The sequence below is a fragment of the Hemibagrus wyckioides genome, linkage group LG05 (assembly GCF_019097595.1).
Source record: "Hemibagrus wyckioides isolate EC202008001 linkage group LG05, SWU_Hwy_1.0, whole genome shotgun sequence".
NCBI lineage: Eukaryota > Metazoa > Chordata > Actinopteri > Siluriformes > Bagridae > Hemibagrus > Hemibagrus wyckioides.
This window is the reverse complement of record NC_080714.1, coordinates 4,746,759-4,765,623: the sequence shown is the minus strand read 5'-3', so window position 1 is coordinate 4,765,623 and position 18,865 is coordinate 4,746,759. Positions and strand designations below refer to the sequence as shown.

General features: G+C 40.1%; 1 protein-coding gene across 2 annotated transcripts in view; it reads right to left on the bottom strand.

The window, feature by feature from the left end:
• gpat2 (glycerol-3-phosphate acyltransferase 2, mitochondrial) overlaps positions 1 to 18,865 on the bottom strand; it is a 194,186-nt gene that overhangs the window by 136,222 nt on the left and 39,099 nt on the right. For both annotated transcript variants that reach the window (XM_058389527.1, XM_058389529.1), the window contains one exon: positions 13,146 to 13,250. The gene's annotated coding sequence lies outside the window, so the exon portion shown is untranslated. The remainder of the gene's footprint in view (positions 1 to 13,145; positions 13,251 to 18,865) is intronic.

Genomic DNA, 18,865 nt, shown 5'->3' with positions numbered 1-18,865 from the left:
GCTTGCAGTATTGCTGTGAGTACATAGCAGGAGAGAGGGGCGGGGCTACCAGGCTCTGAATCTAAATAAGAAAAATTTTTCAAGATGGCTGATGACATGGCAGTGTTTTGCTTCTGTTTTCAAATAAATTAACGTCGTCACATTACGTGTATTCAAGGATGTCGTTCACCGTTGGCTGGAGAAAAAAGAAGAGAGATTGAGATAATACGGGCCGTCCGAAACTCATCTACTGGACACTAGAGTGCTTTGTGAATAGTGTACAGTAAGTGTGACGTGTAGAACATTATTTGGAACACGGCTTAATTTTTCTTTACTGGATCTTCAGGATATTCGGATGATGTCACTGCTTGTTGAACATGTGACTTTACAAATACTGTTCAGGGTAACAGAGCTGAGAGAGGAGAAACTGTACTAAGCTTCACCGTCTATAATGGATGGTGACATTAGGAAAATGCTTCATGCATGAGACGTTAAAAGGATGCACACGTCAATGCAAAAGTCAAATTTATTTTGTATTTTAATAATTATATTTGTCAGTAAAATGTAGCTAATGAGTAAGATACTGTTCGATTCATTTTTAAGTGAGTTATTTATCTGAAATATTCCTAGAGGTTGTTGTGAAGGGAGCCTGGCTCACGTTTCAGATATCTCCTACCCGGTTCATGTTATTTGTAGGAGTAATAATATCAGTGCAAAACTAATGGCACCCCCTGCTCACAGAACCGTCCTCAGACCTACAGCAGCGAAGTTGACGGCACAAATTCTATCCTTCTAGAAATGATCCATTTCCTGAATAAACTTTCTGGGGGTTCTTGTTTATCTGGGGCTTAACATTTCTGAGGCTCTAGTTTTCAAGGGGATCTTGTTTTTCTGGGGCTTTAAACTTCTGACACTCCAGTTTTCTGGGGCTCTAGATTTCTCGGGTTCTTGTTTATCTGGGGTTCTATATTTCTGAGATTCTTGTTTATATGAAGCTCTACATTTCTCGGGTTCTTGTTTATCTGGGGTCTAAATTTCTCGGGTTCTTGTTTATCTGGGGCTCTAGATTTCTGGGGTTCCAGTCTACCTGGAGCTATAGATTTCTGGGGTTCTTGTTTATCTGGGGCTCTAGATTTCTATGGTTCTATTTACATGGGGCTTTACATTTCTGGGGTTCTTGTTTATCTGGGGGCTCTATATTTCTACGGTTCTAGTTTACATGGGGCTCCAAATTTCTGGGGTTGGTGTTTACCTGGGGCTCTAGCTTTCTAGGGTTCTTGTTTATCTTGGGCTCTAGATTTCTCGGGTTCTTGTTTATCTGGGGCTATAGATTTCTGGGGTTCTTGTTTATCTGGTGCTCTAGATTTCTGGGGGTTTTCTTCATTTGGGGTTCTAGATTTCTAGGGTTCTAGTTTACCTGGGGCTCTAGTTTTCTGGGGTTCCTGCTTATCTCAGGCTCTAGATTTCTGGGGTTCTACAAACAGGATCAGATCTAAATGTTCTCAAAATAAATCCAGCTTTATTTTGCCGAGACAGACTGTGAGGTAACTCGTACTCCACAAATCCACACTCGTGAATAATTTTCCGCCCGTTAATCAACGACACCTCAATTTGCAGTCCCTCTCCAGGCCTGCTGAGGAATAAAATTATTGATCTATTAATTTAATAACAGCCCAGACAGTGCGCTGCAGGTGAAGCGAGATTAATTCATTACGGCTTTAATTTACTGTATAGGTGGGTTTGTGCTCTGCGGTCTCAGATGGCGCTGAAGGAAGAAGAAAAAACGTTCGGTGGTCTTTCACAGCTGAAGGGAAAAAAACAACCCAATTTCAGATAAAGCGGTCCTGCTCACGTTCCACAGAGGCGTTTATTAAGATAAGATTTCACACTCAGGCACAGAACTGAGTAAAGGCCATGAGAGAAGGTATATTTACTGCCGGCAGAGCGTTTGTATTCGCCCATAAATCACCTGCGTGTTATCAGAGTTCAAAACACATTCCAGTTTTATGGATTACTGCTGCCTCAAAGTCACAAATAATAAAAAAAAAGGAAAGTTCTGTTAAAGCTAATGCACTGTGTATGAGATATGATGGAGAACAGGAAGTACATATGTCACAGTTTTGTCAAGTTCTCATGTTGAGTACAACAAAACAAAACAAAAACACCTCCAGAACTACACAGGTGACTGCACATGGACCTCAAAATGCTTAAAAAGTTTGTCGTCGTCGTCCTTCAGCTGTTCGGGGTCGCAGCAGCGGAGCATCCAATCTGCAGATTTTGATTTTAGAACAGGTTTTTACGCCGGATGACTCGAACTGGAGTAATTCGGTTCACCCTTAGCTGTTTTTTTTTTTCGGTTTTTCCGTTCTTGCTGGTGTACTTTTTTTATTGAAGTTCTGGTTACTGGCGTTTTGTTTTTCTGGAGCTCTTTATTGTTTGTATTTTTCTGAAATTCTGTTTCTTTTCTGGGATTCTTATTTACTGGGGTTCTGCTATTCTTGTTTACTATGGTTCTGTTTTTTCTGGCATTTTGTTTTTCTAGGGTTCTTGTTTACTGGTGTTCTGTCTTTCTAGAGTTCCTGTTTACTGGAGTTCAGTCTCTCTATGGTTCTTGTTTACTGGTGTTTTGTCTTTCAGGGGTTCTTGTTTACTGGCATTTTGTCTTTCAGGGGTTCTTGTTTACTGGTGTTCTTTCTATCTAGGGTTCTTGTTTACTGGCATTCTGTCTTTCTGGGGTATTTGTTCATTGGTGTTCTTTCTTTCAGGGGTTCTTGTTTACTGGAGTTCTGTCTTAATGCGGTTCTTGTTTACTTTTGTCCTATCTTTCTAGGGTTCCTGTTTACTGGAGTTCAGTCTTTCTATTGTTATTGTTTACTGGTGTTCTTTCTATCTAGGGTTCTTGTTTACTGGCATTCTGTGTTTCTGGGGTATTTGTTCACTGGTGTTCTGTCTTGCAGGGGTTCTTGTTTACTGAAGTTCTGTCTTTATGCATTTCTTGTTTACTTTTGTCCTATCTTTCTAGGGTTCTTGTTTACTGGCATTTTGTCTTTTAGGGGTTCTCGTTTACTAATGTTCTGTCTTTCTAGGGTTCTTGTTTAATAGGGTTCTGTCTTTCTAGGGTTCTTGTTTAATGGTGTTTTGTCTTCCTGGGGATCTTGTTTACTGGTCTTTTGTTTTCCTGGGGTTCTTGTTTAATGGCGTGTTGTCTAACTAGGGTTCTTGTTTACTGGTGTTCTGTCTATCTAGGGTTCTTGTTTACTGGGGTTCTTGTTTACTGGCGTTTTGTCTTTCTAGGGCTTTTGTTTAATGTTTTTTTGGTCTTTCTAGGGTTCTTGTTTACTAGTGTTCTGTCTTTCTATGGTTCTTGTTTACTGGTGTTTTGTCTATCTAGGGTTCTTGTTTACTGGTGTTTTTGTTTACTGGCACTGTCTCTTTCAGCGGTTCTTGTTTACTGGTGTTCTTTCTATCTAGGGTTCTTGTTTACTGGGTTTTTTTTTACTGGCACTGTCTCTTTCTGGGGTTCTTGTTTACTGGCATTTTGTCTTTCTGGGGTATTTATTCACTGGTGTTTTGTCTTTCAGGGGTTCTTGTTTACTAATGTTCTGCCCTTCTGGGGTTCTTGTTTACTGTGGTTCTATCTTTCTGGGGTTCTTGTTTACTGGTGTTTTGTCTTTCTAGGGTTCTTGTTCACTGGTGTTCTGTCTTCCTGGGGTTCTTGTATACTGGAGTTCTGTCTTTTGAGGGTTCTTATCCACATATTGTTATTAACAGGGTCTAGATTTTTCGCAGTGAGCAATTTGGAAAAAAAATGCTTCAAATACAGAAGTAAACAAACTGGAGAAGAAGAAGGACTTCCTCTCCATCCATCTTCCATCATCTTAGCAGGTGGTAAAAGGGCTGTGTGGGTTTGTGGGGAGCAACTAAAGAGTCAAACAGTTAAAAGGCAAAAAACTTATAAAATAAAAACCAGTCTTGATTGCGCATTGCGTGAATAATGAAAGCCTTCACTGAGAATGACTCATCTGAGACGCCTCAACTCACAGCCTCAGACTTGGAGAAATGTTCATTAGCGTATGCGAGCGCTAGCCAAACCAAAACAGAAGTTTCAGCATGAGTGTGTAATTAAGACAAACACAGAGACGGAGCTTCTCGTCTCCGAGGATAAGATGGCTAATAATGAATTAGCAATGATGAATTCAAGCTGAAGTTTCAGAAGCCAGTGGTTTTAAGAGTCGAACTGAAACATGAGCCAGAGTGGGTTCAGAGCTTGTGTTGAGTTTACTGTGACGGTAGTGGACAAAAATGATTTCTCTGCATGCCCAGAATTCTTTTAAACTCTTACCAGTGAAAGCACATACCGGATGTAATGACTTTCTATGAGAGCTGTTTTCCTCATGGTCCACAATGGAAAAGGTTTTTGGCTAAATGTGTGTTTTTAAAATCTCAAAATGCTCCTCCGGATATCGTGCTTTATTATGCGATCACATAATGACGGACTTGGAACACTGGGATCCTGATGTTTGTGGATGACAGTATGATGACGGAGAGGTGAGAGCGAATGTTAATGGTGATTGGTGTAGCAGGAAATTGAGGTTTATTAAAGGTGATTCAGATGGTTTCCTTTCCCTCATACTCATCACAGAGATGTCAGACTCGCAGAATGAGTCTTAATGGAAACGTGTAAACGTCAGGAGCTGGGAGAACATTAAAACACATTTAACGCCAAGCTTCTGACCTAAAAGTGACATTTTATATGCAGCAACTTTCAACACCACTCACTCTGCTGTCCAGTCAAAGAGAGACTGTTTCCTGAGGCTAGATTTCTGGAGTTCTTTTTTTTTCCACAAAGAACTTTTTTTCCAGAGTTTGTTTTTCTGAGTCTCTTTCCGGGAGTTCCTGTTTTTCTGTGGTTCCTGTTTATCTAGATTTCTGGGGGTTCTAGTTTATCTGGGGGTTCTAGTTTATCTGGGGATCTAGATTTCTAGGGCTTACTGTTTTTCTGGGGCTCTAGTTTTCGGAGGGCTCTAGATTTCTGGGGTTCTTGTTTATGTGGGGCTCTAGATTTCTGGAGTTCTTGTTTATCTGGGGTTCTAGACTTCTTGGGTTCTTGTTTATCTGGAGGTCTAGATTTCTGGGGTTCTTGTTTATCTAGGGCTCTAGATTTCTGGGGTTCTTGTTTATTTGGGGCTCTAGAATTCTGGGGTTCTTGTTTATCTGGAGGTCTAGATTTCTGGGGTTCTTGTTTATCTAGGGCTCTAGATTTCTGGGGTTCTTGTTTATCTAGGGCTCTAGATTTCTGGGGTTCTTGTTTATCTGGGGGTCTAGATTTCTGGAGTTCTTGTATATCTAGGGCTCTAGATTTCTGTTGTTTTTTTTGTTTGTTTATCTGGGGCTCTAGTTTTCTGGGGTTCTTGTTTATGTGGGGCTCTAGACTTCTGGGGTTCCTGTTTATGTGGGGCTCTGGACTTCTGGGGTTTTTGTTTATGTGGGGCTCTAGACTTCTGGGGTTCCTGTTTATGTGGGGCTCTGGACTTCTGGGGTTTTTGTTTATGTGGGGCTCTAGACTTCTGGGGTTCCTGTTTATGTGGGGCTCTGGACTTCTGGGGTTTTTGTTTATGTGGGGCTCTAGACTTCTGGGGTTCCTGTTTATGTGGGGCTCTGGACTTCTGGGGTTTTTGTTTATGTGGGGCTCTAGATTTCTGGGGGTTCTAGTTTATTTTTGGGCTGATTTTGTGGTTGTTTATCTGGGGCTCTAGTTGTCTGGGGGCTTTTGTTTTTCTGGGGCTTTAATTTTGTAGAGTTGTAGTTTATCTGGGGATTTAGATTTTAGGTGTTTTTGTTTTTCTGTGGTTCTAGCGTTCTGGACTTCTTGCTTTCTGTAGGTTTTTATTCTTCTGGAGGTTACTGCTTTCTGCCGTCCTTGTTTTTCTGGTGTTTATGCTTTCAGAGGTTTCTTGTTTTGTTTTTTTCCTGGGAAAGCTTGTGTTTTGAGCATTCTTGTTTCCTGAACTTCTTGTTTTCTGGGGTTTTTGCTTTCTGGGGGTTCTTGTTTTCTAAAGTTCTTGTTTTTGGGGGTTCTTTTTTTCTGAAGTTTTTTTTCCTGAAGTTCTTGTTTTCTAAGGGTTCTTGTTTCCTGAAGCTCTTGTTTTATTGGATTCCTGCTTTTTGAAGTTCTTGTTTTCTGGGGTTCTTGTTTTCTGGGGTTCTTGTTTTCTGAAATTCTTGTTTCCTAAAATTCTTGTTTTCTGGGATTCTTGTGATTCAACACAAGGGAGAAAATAATGAATTCTTAGTGAAAAGCACACAGAAGAGAAGAAATACTGTAGACTCTCGCTACACACTCAGGCTCAGGAGCAGACAGAGCTCAATGTGATGAGGGATTACCACAGAGGAACACTAACCAAGCGTTATCCTCAACTCAGCTAGTCAACCAAAAACATGGAACCGGGGTGGAAAAGAATTAATCACAGCACTGGACCAAACAACAGATGTAACCACAACCATCATTTGGTTGCCTGGAAACCAGACTGGCTAAACCAAAACCTGGTAGCTAACAATGTGCTAACGTACAGAGAGCGATGCAGATTTGTAGATTTCGATGTAGATGTTCTGCTGAAGAAAAAAGTGCAGAACAGATTTCAGACAGAAGAGTCTGAGTTATGCAACACCACACAGTGAGGTAGCGGAAAAAATCAAAAGCTCTTGACTTTAAAGTGCTGTGTTTACATAGCGATAGCGAGACCGAGTGTGTGTGTGTGTGTGTCCAGGCTGACATTCTGACACACAGTTATCAGGCTGAATGATATTCACAGTGACCTTGGGAAATGAAAGGATGATTCAGTGCATTATTTCCTTCAGTTACTGATAGCTGCTGGCTCTGAGCTCGTTATTAATCATCAGCCTGCGTTTTGTTTAAAACTGGATTACTGAACTGACGAGATCTTCTAAAGCCTTTCACAGCTAATAATTAATGCTGATGAATAATGTATGCAAATCTATTCTATATGTGTTTTGTATATTAAATATGTTTTTGTTTCAATGAATGACTTTTCACTTCCACATACCGAACTTCCATTCACTCCTAACAAACTTCCCTTCCACAGTCATCACCAAAACTTTCTCTCTCTCTCACACACACACTGTGGCTCTCTCTCTTCTCTCACTATCACACTGTAGCTCCCATATTCTCTCTCTCTCTTTCTCACATTCTAGTGCTCATATTCTCTCTCTATCTCTCTCTCTCATATTCTCTCTCTCTCTCTTTCTCACATTGTAGAGCTCATTCTCTCTCTCACACACACTGTAGTGTTCATAGTCTCTCTCTTTCTCTCTCCTTCACTGTAGCTTTCATATTCTCTCTCTCTCATCACCATTTCACATTGTAGCTCTCATTGTCTCTTTCTCTCTCACACACACATTGTAGCTCTCATATTCTCTCCCTTTCTCTCTCTCCATCACCCTTTCACATTGTAGATCTCATATTCTCCCTCTCTCTTACATTGTAACTCTCATATTCATTCTCTCTCTCACTCTCTCATTATAGTGCTCATATTCTCTCTCTCCCATTGTAGCCCTCATTCATTCTCTCTCTCTCTCTCATATTCTCTCTCTTTTTCTGTCTCTCTCTCTCTCGCTCACACTGTAGCACTCGTATTCTCTCTCTCTCGCTTTTTCACTGTCTCTCTCTCTCACTCACATTGTAGTCCTTATATTCTCTCTCTCTCTGTCTCTCTCTCGCTCACATTGTAGTGCTCATTTCTCTCAGCCACTCTCTGTCCATCTCTCTGACTGTCTCTCTCTTTCTGTAACTCTATCTCTGTTCTTCCATTTCTCTCGTCCTTTCTTTCCATCTCTCTCTCTCTCTCTCTCATCACCCTGTTTCTATCTCTGTCCCCCTTTCTCCTGGTCTTTGTCTCTCTATATATAGTCCTGTAAGTTGCGAGCCTCCATGGATCGGACTTGTTTGTTGTGATTTCACTTGTTGTTGTGGAATCCTGCTGAAAGAGGCTACAGCCATCAGGGAATACTGTGTCCATGAAAGGATGTACATGGTCTGGAACAATGCTTAGGTAGGTGGTAAGTGTCAAAGTAACATCCACATGGATGGCAGGACCCAAGGTTTCCCAGCAGAACATTGCCTAAAGCATGACACTGCCTCTGCCGGCTTGTCTTCTTCCCATAGTGCATCCTGGTACCGTGTGTTCTGCAGGTAAGTGACGTACACAAAAGAACACAAAAGAAAACGTGATTCATCCAACCAGGACACCTTTTTCCATTGCTCCGTGGTCCAGTTCCGATGCTCACGTGCCCATTGTTGGTGCTTTCAGCGGTGCACAGGGGGCAACCTACCCCCTATGCAACAAACTGTGATGCACCGTGTATTCTAACACCTTTCTATCAGAACCAGCATTAACTTATTCAGCAATTTGAGCAACAGTAGCTCGTCTGTTGGATCGGATCACACGGGCCAGCCTTCACTCCTCACATGCATCAGTGAGCCTTGACCGCCCATGACCCTGTCACCAGTTCACCACTGTTCCTTCCTTGGACCACTTTTGATAGATACTGACCACTGCAGACCGGGAACACCCCACAAGAGCTGCAGTTTTGGAGATGCTCTGATCCAGTGGTCTAACACATCAACTCTGAGGACAAAATGTTGACTTGCTGCCTAATATATCCCACCCACTAACAGGTGCCATGATGAGGAGATCATCAGTGTTATTCCCTTCACCTCTCACTCAGAATGTTAAGCCTGATCGATGTATGAATATATATAATGTGTGTGTGTGCGCCTGTGCTAGTGATAGACAGATAATCCCATAGAGTGTAATGTCAGCAGATTTGGTGTGTTAAGCCTTATTTTTCAAAATACAACGTACACAGAATTCCTCTGTAATTACAGAAAAAAAAACATTTTTCTGGAGTGTGGAATTGGTAAAGAAAGGGTCCAAGGCTCCATTTGAGGTCTAGTTGAAGAATATACACTAATAATAAGGAGATTTTTGGTAGTGGTTCAGATTTCTTCCAGCGTCTGTTTGGTTAAATCAGATAAACTCGGGCAAAAGAGAAACTGAAGCATGGACACAAACTGGCGTGTTTTTTATCACGAGGCTGGGTTTGAATTGATGGAGCACATCTCTCTATCTCTCAGTCTCTCCGTCAGTCTTTCAGTTGTTCCTGACTAATCCACTGATTACACATCAAAGAGCACGAACAGAGCCGCAGCACCAGATTAGAAATAAGTAAATAAGTAAATAAATAAATAAAGTGCATTAGGATCCAAAGAGGCAGATGGACGTTATTCATCATCCCTGTACGGATTTGATCATCAGCAAACTGCTGTTTGTGTTTCGATGATGAAGCGATGAACGAAAACAGGATCAAAGTGTTTGAGCGATCATCGGGCGCCTCTCCTCTCAATAACAACGCATCCTTCATACGAATGAAACGAAATTCACAACATGACGAGGTTCGAGCGATGTCCTAAACACAAATTCATCTAACGAGACCTGTTTATCTTCATGCTGAAGCTGTTTCCCTGAAGTTTTAACTGAGAAACAATTAAAGCAGTGAGCTGCTCTACATCGTAACACTTGTAATTATACTATAATTGTCATTATAATCCTATAAAAGCGTAAAAGGTTTACAAACTGTTAACTAGCATCTTTAAAGCTAGCTTTAATTATTATTTATAATTTTATTTATTTTATTATATTTATAATTTTATTATACTGTATTATAATATAATAATTAGAATAATATTATAATAGCTTCATCTCAGTTTTCTCAAGACTTGAAAAAATAAGGACTAAAAAATGATATAGTTACACCCAATGTGAAGAGGAAGTAGGAGGAATAAGAAAAGGATGAGGAGGAAGAAGAGGAGAATGAAGAGATGGAATAGAAGGAGGAGGAGGAGGAGGAAGACGAGGACAAAGAGGAAGAAGTGGATGAGGAGGAAGACAAGAACAAAAGAGGAAAAAGAGGAGGAGATAGACAAGGACAAAGAGGAAGAGGAGGACAAGGTGGCCAAGGAGGAGGGAAAGGAGAATGAGAAGGAAGAAGAGGAGGAGGAAAAGGAGGAAAAGGAGGAGGATGAGGAAGAAGAGGAGGAGGAAAACAATTACAAAGAGCAAGAACAAGAGGAGGTGGAAAAGGAAGAGAACAAAGAGGAAGACAAGGAGGATGAGAAGGACCACACGGCCAAAGAGGAGGGAAAGGAGGATGAAGAGGAAAAAGACAAGAATGAAGAGAAAGAAGAGGAGGAAGAGAAGAAAGAGGAGGAGGAGAAAGAGGAAGAGAAAGACAAGAACAAAGATGTAGAAAAGGAGGTGGAAAAGGAAAAGAACGAAGAGGAAGACAAGGAGGAAAGGAGGACAAGGTGGCCCAGGAGGAGGGAAAGGAGGAGGAGAAAGAAGGGGAGGAAGAAGAGGAAGAAGACAAGGATGAAGAGGAAGAAGAGGAGGAAGAAAAGGAAGAGGAAGAGAATGAGGAGAAAGACGAGGAGAACAATGTGGCCAAGGAGGAGGAGGAGGAGGATTTGGAAGAAGAAAAGAAAAAATATATTTGTTTTAAACCACAGCCATTTGCTGGTTGTAATTTTTATGTATCTGTAGTTACACCCGATGTCTCTGAGGCTCGTCACTTCCTGATATCTTGTGTTTCTCTGTTTGTAATTGAATAAGACCAAAGAAAGAGAACACGCATGTAATGTTACAGAGAAGCAGCAAACTGACATCCTGAAGACGATGGAAATCTAATCGGCCGTCACAAAGTGCTGACGCCAGAGACTCCTTTCATAAATGTTGAACAAACATCTCGCATCTCCACTGTATCACCATTAGTTACCTAAAAAAAACTGTTCCACTTTGATTTATTATGAATCCAATCATTCAATACAAGCTAGAATCCAATCCCATTGGTCACAAGTTTAAAAATCATGATGTCATTCTGCACTTTTCTTTAAAAAAAGCCATGCAGCTTCTCATAGGATTAGATTTAAACAAGCCCTAGTGGTCAAGAGGGGAAAAAATAAATGAATAAATTGAGAAAGTAGCCTTAGAAGCTAAACAAGTGCAAAACGAATTAATCCCACCTAATTGTGATTAATTGCAGTTTCACAGATTGAATATATGATGAGTTGTTAATTGGACTTTTCCATGAGAGGAGAATAGAGTGGAAATGTTTTGTTTCAATGCACACTCAGCAAAAGGCCAGCCTGATCTCCAAAGCGCCGCGTCAGTGTAAAGCACACTGCAACAAAGACAGAGCGTCGCTGTCTCCATGCTAACAGCATCATCATTCTACACAAGGGTCCCCCGCCCCCTTGCTGTTTAGAGTTCTCTTAAATGTCATTACAAATTCTCACTGTACTGCTCCAATCTTAAACAACGTATCCCAAAGGTTCGATTTTGTCCTTAAATCAATTAATCAATCCGTTCGTTATAAACGAGGTTGGCACTTATCCAGTCAGCCAATCAGGGGGCAGCAGGGCAAAGCAAGAAAATCCTGCAGAATCAGGTCAAAAGCTTCAGGTAACTTTCACATCAAATATCAGAGAAAAAGGGAGAAACGGTGACCTCATGGTGCAAGATCACGAGTGCCAGGATTTCACAAACTGCTGAGCCCCTGGATTTTAGAATGCAACTGCTTCCAGAGTTTTACTGTGAATAGTGCACCAAAAAAGAGGAGGAGGAAGGAAGAGGAGGAGAATGAGAAAGAGAAAAAAAGGAGGAGGAAGAGGAGAACAAGGTGGCCAAAGAGGAGGAAGATGAGGCGGAACAGAAGAGAGAGAAGAGGGTGAAGGGGAAAAAGAGGAGGAGGAAAAGAAAGAAAAGGAAGAGAAGGAGGTAAAAGAAGAGGAGGACAATGTGGCCAAGGAGGAAGAGGAGGAGGAGGAAGAAAAGGAGCAGGAAGAGAAGGAAGAGGAGGAGGAGGATGAAGAGGAGAAAGATAAGGATGAAGAGGAGAAGGAAAAGGAAGAGAAGGAGGAAAAAGAAGAGGAGGATAATGTGGCCAAGGAGGGGAATAGGAAGATGTAGAAGAAGGAGGAGGAGGAGGAGGAGGAAGAAGAGGAGGAGGAAAAGGAAGAGAAGGAAGAAAGAGAAAAGGAGGAGGAGGAGAAAGGGAGAGGAACAAGAGGAGGGAGAGGAGGATGAGGGGAAGAGGAGGAGGAAGATGAGGATGAGGAGCAGCAATAAACACTTTACTTTTTGTTATTTAGTGAGTTTCTTTTTTCTGGGCTTTTTATAACTCTTTAAGCAGAATTAGATATGATCCTTAATCCTTACTTCACTTCCCTTTCAAAAACTCAAGCACTTCAACAGAGAAGGCCTGCTGTTAGAGTTTACTGATCCGATTCTCAGTATCCGTGTCGGGAAAACAGCAGCGCTAAACAGATCGGATCCTGCAGCAGATGGATCGGGGAAAATAAACCGTGTTCATATATACAGCCTCCTTTAAAAGCCTTTCATGGTCCTGAGTTTTTATTCTGTTTATACTTTATGAGATTTACAATGTGCGTTGTTTCACTGTTTTTAGTTTGTAAAAGATTTTAGCTTTTTAATTGATTGACTGAAAGGATTATTATTTGTAAAAAAAAAAATAATAATAATAATAATAATAAATGTGGTGTATCAGTAATAGTGTCTGATTTGAGTCAAAGGGAAAAAGGAAGCACTTGAGACTCAAGACTTATTATTATTATTTTTCTAATTATTATTACTGTTATAATAATAATAATAATAATAATAATAATAATAATAATAAAATAATAATAATTAGTATTATTATTATTTTAAAAATGATGCTCTGTAAGCTTAGTGTGTCGGTTTGTGATTAGGTAAGTGTGACTTTTTTAAAATAGAAACTGATTAGCCATTGGTACGTGCAGCCTGACATGCAAACACGTCACCTCACACACACACACACACACACACACCATACATACGTTAGGTGCTGAAACACACTCGAAACCCATCATTCAGGGCCTCCGGTCTGAGAGCGTCACCACATTCCCGTCGGAATTCATTATTTATCAAACAGCAATAAGAGTTTTACTAAGCTGCGGCTCATTACTTAATAATTCATCAGGTAGGACTGAGGATTATCGAACGTTCGAAGGTAGTAGGATCTATCAAGCGGCTGGTGTGTAAACGCTGTACCTTTTGTGAAGAGGTTTTTCTGCGGGGGATCGCTGCGTTTCGGGTGATGAAGGGATCCTCGAAGATGCTCTTTCCACGTTTCCGGACAAGGACAGGCTGAAAGACCTGCGAGAGAGACGGAGGAGAAAAAAGATGGACACCTCGTGCTGTGGTCATGTCGTTTGCAGCGTTATTTCAAAGACTGTGTGTGTCGTTTTTCCCCAGAGGCCATGTGTCCATGTTCAGCATTAAATGTCTTTGTCATGTCACACTCCAGAGTGGAGGTTAATATGGAGCTCATATTAAAAAGTAGACACTTTTCCAGGGTTTTAAGAATTTGTGTAATTTTTTCTGTTTTTATCTAGCCTACTTAGGGCCAATATATTCATAAAAAAGTTAAAAGTTAGTTTTATTTCCACACAAGTGTTTCTATCTTCAAAGTAAATATTGATATCAAACCCATTTCTACTCTCTGAGATGCTCCAAGAGCTTGTTCATCTAAAATAACAGCTCAAATTTTTATCTTCAACCCATAAAATTCTGTGTAAGGTTGTCCAACAAAGGGAAAAACACACGTCTAAAATACACTGAAAGCGTCCTGACTCATTTTACACCATATTGTCAAAAGTTTTGGGACACCCCTCCAAATCACTGAATTCAGGTGTTGTTTTTCAGGGGTTGGGCTCGGCCCCTTAGTTCCAGTGAAAGGAACTCTTAATGCTTCAGCTTCATACCAAGACATTTTGGACAATTTCATGCTCCCAACTTTGTGGGAACAGTTTGGAGATGACCCCTTCCTGTTCCAACATGACTGCACACCAGTGCACAAAGCAAGGTCCATAAAGACATGGATGAGTGAGTTTGGTGTGGAGGAACTTGACTGAGTCCTGACCTCAACCTGATTGTACATTTTTGGGATAAATTAGAGAGGCGACTGCGAGCCTTGTGGAAAGCCTTCCCAGAAGAGTTGAAGCAGTTATAGCTGCAAAGGGCGGGCCAACTCTATATTCATGTGCATGTAAAGGCAGACGTCCCAAAACTTTTGCCAATACAGTTCATATCAGACTCACATCATTCATTTCTTTACACTGATTAAAAATATCCCATAAGCTGATTTCTGCCAGTTTACCGCTACAAAAGCTATAAAATATAACTAATATTTAGGCTTGAATATGACTTTTACTCCCAAACTTCTGGAATGTTCTCAGCACGGTTCATCTTTCCTCTAACGCTGTAAATAATTCCGAGTTTAAGATCCTGTGGAGGAGGAGGATGAGAAAGTTCCCGGTTCGATTCTTCTCAACACATTTCACCTTTGTAGTAAATTATAATAAATAAATAAGCTCTGCCTCATTAAGGTTCATATCTCTTCCATCTGCAGAAACCGCTGACCTTTAATATTCAGCAAAGAAAATCTGTAGTTATGGAAAATCTCTTATTTTTTTTCCCCCATAAAGAAACCAGACAAGCCTGTGGGGTCTGAATAAACATACTGCGCCTTTAAAAGTGCTAGAAGGGAGGAATTAAACAGGATCCCGTGATGAAGTGTTTTCTTCCTAGTACACTACAGACATTTTCAACCATTACATATTCTGTACTCATGAAAGAGCTACAAGTTAAACTTTTATCCAGTTATAGCTACATTTACATTTTAGGCACATTACATCACATTTGTTCAGTCTCTCGTTTACGATTCATGTGTTTGAGCTTTGTTTTGCACATCTGGCACCCCTGCGTGACACGGATCATGAACAAAATCAGAATTTTGTAGCTGCTGGTTTAATACATCAAATAAACATAAACACGTGAACAAAAGAGCTCGCTCTTCAGGCTTCTTGAAGTGAAAAATGGAAAATCATCTTTACAAACTGACTAGAAGCAGCTGATCTGGTGTTAACATTCTGAACTTAATGATTTTTACCAGGACACTGGAGCTCCAGTCAGCTGGGCAGAATAGAAATATATTCAGTGTAAACAAACAAATGATTTTCTGTCTGATAGAAAAGGGGTCTGTTGGCTTTCAGTGTGTTTCAGACGTGTGTTTTTCCGTCTGTTGGAGAACCTTACACAGAATTTAACTGGCTGAAAATCAAATTTGAGCTGCTTTTTTAGAAAAGAAGCACGTGGAGCATCTCAGAGAGCAGAAATGAGTTTGATATCAACATTTACTTTGAAGATAGAAACATTTGCGAAAATAAAAAAGAAGCAATTTTGTTTTTCTGGAACTTTATTGCCCCTAGTAGGCTCTGGGGGGGGGAAATACTTATGAAAATCTACAAATTCTTAAAGCACTGGAAAAGAGTCTACTTTTTATATGAGCTTCATATTAACCTCCACTGTGGAGTGGGACAGGACAAAGACATTTAACGTTGAACATGGACACGAGAAAAACAGGAGCATATTTACTGAAAAAAAAAGATATATAAAATATGAATGTTTACACGCTTGTTAATGAACAGCTCTATTTGGGGCAAACGTAAACATCATGAGCGTGTGATGGAGAGAGAAAGATTTTACAGGGTCACAAATTCCCCCACGCAGGGAATGTAAACAGTGCTGTAAACCATGATGGATTTACAATCGACGCATTTAAAAGCCCAGTGGGATTTCAAGGGCAGTATCAGAACATCTGGACGTCCGAGTTAGCGTTTAATTTACATTTACAGCGTCCGTGCTGGCAGCTAAAAGTCGTGAGAGTAGAGCTGGTTTATAATCTATCACTTTACATGATCATTTAGTAGCCATTAATTTACAATAAGTACATTTATAAACCGCAGCTTGTAGATAAAATACATAAACAAGAAGCTTATGATTTAAAGGTGCAATAGCTGATTTTTCTTCCACTTTACTTTTTAAATTCTTTACTCTATAACCTGGAAGATATACCGATCAGGCATAACATTATGACCTAGTATTATGTTATGCCAAAACAGCCCTGACCCCTTGAGGCATGGAATCCACTAGATCACTGAAGGTATGGTGTGGTATCTGGCACCAAGATGTTAGCAGCAGATCCTTTAAGTCCTGTAAGGTGCAAGGTGGGGCCTCCATGTTATCCTTAAAGGATACTTACAGGACTTAAAGGATACTTTTGATAGATACTGACCACTGCAGACTGGGAACACCCCACAAGAGCTGCAGTTTTGGAGATGCTCTGATCCAGTGGTCTAGCCATCACAATTTGGTCCTTGTCAAACTCGCTCAAATCCTTACGCTTGTCCATTTTTCCTGCTTCTAACATCAACTTTGAGGACAAAATGTTGACTTGCTGCCTAATATATCCCACCCACTAACAGGTGCCATGATGAGGAGATCATCAGTCTTATTTACTTCACCTGGCATTGCTCACAATGTTATGCCTGATCAGCAAGCGGTGCTGGACCAAGGCCAGGAAGATAATGAAGGACCTCAGCCATCCCAACAATGGACTCTTCTCTCTGTTGCGGTCAGGGAAACGTTTCCGTTCCTTGAAGGCAAACACAGAGCGAATGAGGAGGAGCTTCTTCCCGCAGGCCATTCGGGCCCTCAACCAGAAGACCTAGTACCTGGACTTTCTAGACTTACCCCACACATGAACATTACATTCTACCTCAACTGATTGTTGCACACACAAATTGCACTACTTGTATACCCTGCACTACTCTGCACACACAATAACCACACTCACTGGACATCTTTGTGTGCATACTGCACCGACACGTTACATACCGTATTATTTATTGTCATTACATTTATATTTGACTTTTTCTATCTACATACATGTATATACTATATATTATAGATGTTCTTTATATATATATATATATATATATATATATATATATATATATATATATATATATATATTATAAAATATAATTTAATTATAATATAATTATGTAATATAATATTTATAAATATATTACAATTATATAATATAATTATAATATATTTATAAATATTACATTATATTACATTATGTTTATACTATGTTTATATTATGTACACATTTTTATATATTTATTTTTATATACACATATATTTGTATATGTATATCCGATACACAATCGACTTTACGTAACTATTGGTGTTTTTCATAATTTACCATGTCTTTAATTTCTACTAAGATTTTTTTATTCTTCCTATTTTTCCATTTATATTTTTATTACCTATATCCCTATACTTTTCTTGTCCACACACTTTACTTTATACTCTTCTTCAAATGTAGGACAGTCGTAATAAGCATTTCACTACGTCGTACTGTGTATGATTTTCTATGTGACGAATAAAATTAAAATTTCAGTGTATATAAAGAATGATCAAAAATAAACAAAATGGGGTTGATCAGCAAAAGAATCAGGTTCATGATGCTTGTTTATGATTGGATATGCCTCCTGTCAGTCATTTGGTAGGCACTCTACTCTACGGGTCACTGTAGATCCTGGAGGCGGAGCTTCGGAGTTCATTTATTCAAAAAGAAATTATAAAATCAACTACTTAAAGAAAGGCCTAGTTTCGGGAAAGAAAAAAAAACCCGATAATCTTACTTAAGGCACGTTTAATGCTTCATGACGATTAGCTTATTTTTAATCAGCTTCATCTGTGTAAGGAATATAACCGAAGCTGAATCATGCTGTTCTGGGAAAAAAAACAACGATGGAATGGATGTGATGAAGCGATGTGTTTCCATCCCCAAAAAAAAGATTATTTCCCAAGAACAGCATCTGCTGAAGTGCAGTATTTAGTTTTTTATTACTTTAAAAGAGGCATGTCAGACATTTTGTCCATTTATAGTAACATTTGAGGTATGACTTTCACGACATACTCTTTTCACTCGTTTCATCATTAAACCTTCGTGGGACTCCCGTCTGATAAACTCGAGAATTACGATCCTGACCTTTCTGCTGCGGCCCATCCTCGTTCTCCCTGCTGAACGGGATGGACGTTATCTTTTATATCTCGAGCTGAAAATAGTGCCTTGCTCGTGCAACTCGGTCCTGAATGGGAAGATGTTAAAGATCACGCTAGATGGTGTGACTGATTATCAGCATTTCTGATCACGCTGGCTTCATGACCTCGTTATTGTTTTTCAGTAAAATGTCGTCGTCATCCTGCTGCGCTCGCCTGGGTCTGGAGTGGAAAGAGATTAAAGGAGCGGATCGGGGTTTTGAAGTCCTATTACGTGACCGCGATGACAAATGTTCCCAAAACACACGGTCGATGGTGATGTGTGATGTACAAGGCACAAGCAGAGATCGGGATGGCAAAACACTGATGGATGAATGTGTACAAAGATATAAATGTGAAAAAAGGCATCTGTTTCTGGCATTATGGCACACACACACACACGGCAAGGACAAATATATGAGATAAAATCCCCTCGGATTATGGCATTATTTCTGGATCTATCCTCACACACAGAGTTTTTCTTCTGCACACACAAACACACACACACACAACCCAAGATAAGGTCTCAGTAATGAAGCATGACGGGCGTTTGAAAAGGCCACGCGGTGCAGCATTAAACAAATTGAGAGGAACAGGTTCAGCGCTTCAGTACACTTCAGTACACTCAGTGGAGTTCTGAACACACACTATGAAAGATATGTGATGACAATTCTTTACACGACACACCATACTAGAGACAGAGACGGAATTTCATATTTCGCTTTGTCAGGTATCACGATGCCGGAGAGACGGATTTTGCTTCTCTGATACGTAGCATTATATTATATTTATATGAATATCCACTATCTCTTCTT